General features: G+C 33.1%; 1 protein-coding gene across 1 annotated transcript in view; it reads left to right on the plus strand.

Annotated features, from left to right (window-relative positions):
* Positions 1 to 5,000, plus strand: part of LOC137639734 (uncharacterized) — a 199,836-nt gene that overhangs the window by 33,050 nt on the left and 161,786 nt on the right. The gene's annotated exons all lie outside the window — the stretch shown is intronic.

Below are 5,000 nucleotides of genomic sequence, written 5' to 3' on the forward strand. Positions count from 1 at the left end.
GAGTTTGGCTTTAATGGAAAGGACGTTTCGTTTTGTTGGTTGGCAGGTTAAGTTAAATTAAAAGTTCATGTGTTCAATGCTGAAGAAAGACATTGTGTGTGCGAGAGAAAGAGAAGCACACTAAAGCATTTCAGAAATGAGGAGCAACAAAGGATTTGGCAAGTCCAACATGCATAGTCGGTATCGAATTCAATTAAATTTGTTTGTCTTTCTAAAGATTACATAAACTATTGTTTTGAAAACAATCTTTACCTTATAAATCTAAAAAAAAAGAAATGTATTTTATCTTCAGTGATATCTTGGGAATAATCCAGCTACAAGTATAGGCTACTAGCAATAGCTAATTACTAACATGTTCCGTGTCTGGTTTGACCACATGGACACTACTGAAAACCAAATGAAGAATCTTCAAGCTATTTCATAATTCACTAAATGAGCTGACTTTCTTTTTGTACGAGTGGGGAGGGATGGCTTGATGATAATACACTTTGGAATGGCCAAGTTTCGATTCTAATCTGTATCTAGGGTCATATGAAACAAAGAATGTAATGATAAGTGCACTATTTCCTAATCTAAATTATATATATATATATATATATATATATATATATTGACAGAAGAGTGCATGCAACTTAAACAAATACCTACAACTTTGCATAATCAGAACACTTATCCTTATTTTTACCGAATGAGTACCGTATCTCATTTCATAGAGACCATAATTATGTAGTAATCCCGAGCCTGTGTCCAAATCAGGAACTTTTCAAGTGGAAGCTTAAATAGTCAAGAAAATACAAGTCTCTTTTACGTTTTCCCTAGATTTATGACTACAAATATATTCTCGAAAATAACTTTCCAAAAAATAAGTTTTGTGAAATCCTAACCATATGTTAATGCATCATTTAAATCAAGAAGATATAATCTATCTAGAATCTTGATTTATAATTAGTTTTGCCGTGTGTGTTTTCCAGTTGAGTACCAGTAATGATATGAAATACTTTTGATACTTGTAAAAGGCTCCACCTTTTTCTAATCAGGAAATGTTAAATTGATTTACACGATAATTCTAACACTGAAATTTTGATGAGGAGCTATTTTCTTATTCCCAATATAGCGGTTGTTGAACAGTTCCATTACCAGTTCATGATAATGTCTCCACGCAACACGATGCGAGATGGATCGTAGATATAGCTTCATATTCATTGCAGAGTTCTAATGCTGAAGATCACATTGACATGTTGACCATAAATGATTTTAGTTGATTCGAAAAAGAAGGTCTGAAACGGGAATCTCAACATATCCCTGATACGAGATGCTATAGTTCAAAACCGACAATGTGTCATCTTCAAAGTATACTTAGATTAAGCAAAATATTTATATGGATTGCTTTCAAATCATCCGCCATTATCCCTCAAGCGAAGATTTAGAGAGAGTCTATCTGCTCATATTTCTATTCATCTGATAGCATTAATATTTTAGGAATAAGGAAAATAAATTATATAGAAAGTAAGGTTGATTTTCTCTCGGACAGTTATCCGTTATATACGGGTTTTGAGTCCTAAGAGTTACTTTGTCAACTCTTTAAGTGTTTCATGATATTCTGGTGAAGGTCAACATCCCTAAAGAAAATCTGTTAGATTTTTTAATATTTACTGGACTTGTCCTCGACTTACACTCGCTTTCTCCATATGTTTGTACATTTTTTTATTTTGTTGATATAGCAATTGAGGTAAAGGGATAGCTTCCTGATAAGGCAATGATAATGGAAATGTTTTGTGAAGAAATATTGTATGTCATTTTCATGGGTAGTAGTAGTAATAGTAGTAGTAGTAGTACTAGTAGTAGTAGTAGTAGTAGTACTAGTAGTAGTAGTAGTAGTTGTTGTTGTTGTTGTTGTTATTGTGATATAAATAGCATTGCAAGTAGTATTAGCACTAAAAGTGTTAAACATTGTATCATCAAACATTACCATTGACTGTTGAGTATGACCAACAACTGAAGGCTAAATTCCCAATATTTTAACAACGACATTTAATGTAATAGGAATCCTCCTCTTCTTCTTTCTTCCCTTAACAATAGAATAGCAACGCAATTTTACCTGCTAGCTTGGAAACGAAAAAATCCTGTCCTCCACAAAGGACAATTCAGTTATGCTTTTTCGAAGCTGTGAAAACAAAGGAAGATCCTTGAAAGACTTTGTAAAAATAATCTTATTATATTAGTGCAAATTGAATATAAATCCTGATGAGTAAAATACTGATATGGGTGTTAAATGGAAATATTCATCCATATTAGTATGTTCGATAGTTTTATTTCTATTACCGGATATTTGGCGAGACTGGCGAGATATGTAATAAATCTGTTGCTTGATAAAAGGAATAACTGTACTAGTTTATGTTTGAATGTTTGTAATTTCAAATCACCATTGCTAACTCAACCTTAAAATAAACATTTCTATTAAAATCCACTTGGCTGGAGAGCAATGTCAACTAAACATTAAAAAACAAAGTTGTCTGACCTCCACAAAGCTTTGTCTCTGGTGCGTAGGAAGTGGCATGGCACAGGGAGGACCCACGGTCACCTATCGGAAATGTGGAAAGGTGAAAAACTTGTGTATTTCCTGATATATTTGAAAGCTGGTGGAAAGAGTGACGCTGGTGTACTTCCGCAAATCGGCTCTGCCGTGATCAGAGGACTGTCTGCCTAAAAAGGTTTCTCTCAGTATGACTAGTCCCTTCCATAGATATGTTTCTTAGTCTAAAATATTCCTTGTTATTTCCTGTCGTCCTTGATAGGCTAAGCAGATTTCATAAGATTAACTTCCTATCTGTATAAAGTACTTGATAAAGGCAGCTTTTGGAATAACAAACACACAATCTTATAGTCGATCGCTCGACAATTATGCACTTATTCTGTAGTTATTGCATGGAGCGTGTGTAAGTATACTCAGTATATGATTAACTGATTAATCATTTAACAAAATTACATCATTACACAATGGGTAAGGGTCACTAATCTCAAAAAAAAAAAAAAAGGAAAAAAATTAAATAAAAGAAATGCAACTATTTCTTCCTTTCTACCAAAAAGTTACCTATTGGTATATACATATGTCGCTCCTCTACTATTTTGTTATTCTTAATTTTACGCAATAAATGTATCATGTATATTGACGACAAACCCCATATGTCAACGATGCTATATACTTTTCCTATTATGCCACAGAAAAGATAGGTAGTAGGTTGGCCAAGGCCCCAATCAACCGTTGAGATACTACCGCTACAAAATTAGCTGGTCCTTTGACTGGCCAGAAAGTATTATTGTACATTGGATCCCACTCTGGTTACGACTCATTTTTCCTTTGTCTACATATACATATAACCAAAAATTATTCTTCGCTCAAGGGGTTAACTACTAAACTGTAATTGTTCAGTGGCTACTTTCCTCTTGGTAAAGGTAGAAGAGACTCTTTAGCTATGGTAAGCAGCTCTTCTAGGAGAAGGACACTCCAAAATCAATCCATTGTTCTCAAGTCTTGGGTAGTGCCATAGCCTCTGTATCATGGTCTGGCACTGTCTTGGGTTAAATTTCTCTTGCTTGAGGGTATACTCGAGCACAATACTCTCCCTTCATTGTTTATATATGACATCTATTAACTTTGTTACTGATCTTGAGATATTCTATATTATTATTCATTACTTCTTATAGCCTATATAGTTTACTTCCTTATTTCCTGTTCTCACTGGGCTAGTTTCTTTTTTGAAGCCATGGGGCTTATAGCATCCTACTTTTCTAATTAGGGATGTAGCTTATCAAATAATAATAATAATAATAATAATAATAATAATAATAATAATGATGATGATGATGATGATGACAAGAATAATAATGATAATGATAATAATAATAATAATAATAATAATAATAATAATAATAATAATAATAATAATAATGATAATATTATTATTATTATTATTATTATTATTATTATTATTATTATTATTATTATTATTAGCTGCTTCAGATGAAGAATCTCATCTGCCGTTTGGTAGTCTTTTCCTCCAATGTTGGTTGAAACATAACCCATCACTGTATTGTTCCTGGTTTAAGAGTTCTTTTTCTTAGTGAAGAAAGGGCTCCTTACTCGTACATTAGAATATCAATTAGGTTATATAATATTTTATGGAAAGAGAAATAACATCTCCAAACATAAATACACCAGGGATAATTGTAGCCTCTGAACTATAAACTTTAATGAGATGCGAAAGGAACAATTAATATAGTTTAACCTAGACTAAATGAGGTATATCACCTCAAATTCAGTAATGTTTTAGAATCCAGTTGGTAACGGTGTGTCTAATCAGTGAGGCAAAAATCATTTATTCGAACAATCAATTTCGCTGTTACTGATTTATGAGTAGCAATAGAAAGTATGGCAGCCTATTGGAAAGGTCCCTCTCTCGCAATCTGTTGGACAGGAGTTCGAACCTCACTCAAGCTCGATAGTTTCTAGTAGTGTTTACCTTTAAACTTACCATCTCTTCGTGCGATTTTGAGTGAAGAAGTTGTGATTATAGCTATGGTAGTTTTGTTAGCCTCTACAGCTTGACTTTTATGTCTCCTTTGGATTATCAGAGATAATCCTCTCTCTCTCTCTCTCTCTCTCTCTCTCTCTCTCTCTCTCTCTCTCTCTCTCTCTCTCTCTCTCTCTCTAGCTTTTCCCACTAGCTCTTCAATTCCTTTCCCCCCTTTATTTATAGTATTAAATCGGTCAATTATCTTGAGGAACTCCTTTTAATGTTTTCATATTAATTTCTCAAGTGCTCAATATTCTGATATCATTTACTTTATATTAATTCCCGAAAAAAACATCCATCTGGTTTTACTGTTATGTTGTTGAGAAAACATCGAAAAGAATCATAATAAACTATTTGTAAGAGGCAACATATGAATTAATCATCTTCATTGAAGTGCAACAAGAATTTACGAATGGAAACACCTAC

The sequence above is a fragment of the Palaemon carinicauda genome, chromosome 4 (assembly GCF_036898095.1).
Source record: "Palaemon carinicauda isolate YSFRI2023 chromosome 4, ASM3689809v2, whole genome shotgun sequence".
Taxonomy (NCBI): domain Eukaryota; kingdom Metazoa; phylum Arthropoda; class Malacostraca; order Decapoda; family Palaemonidae; genus Palaemon; species Palaemon carinicauda.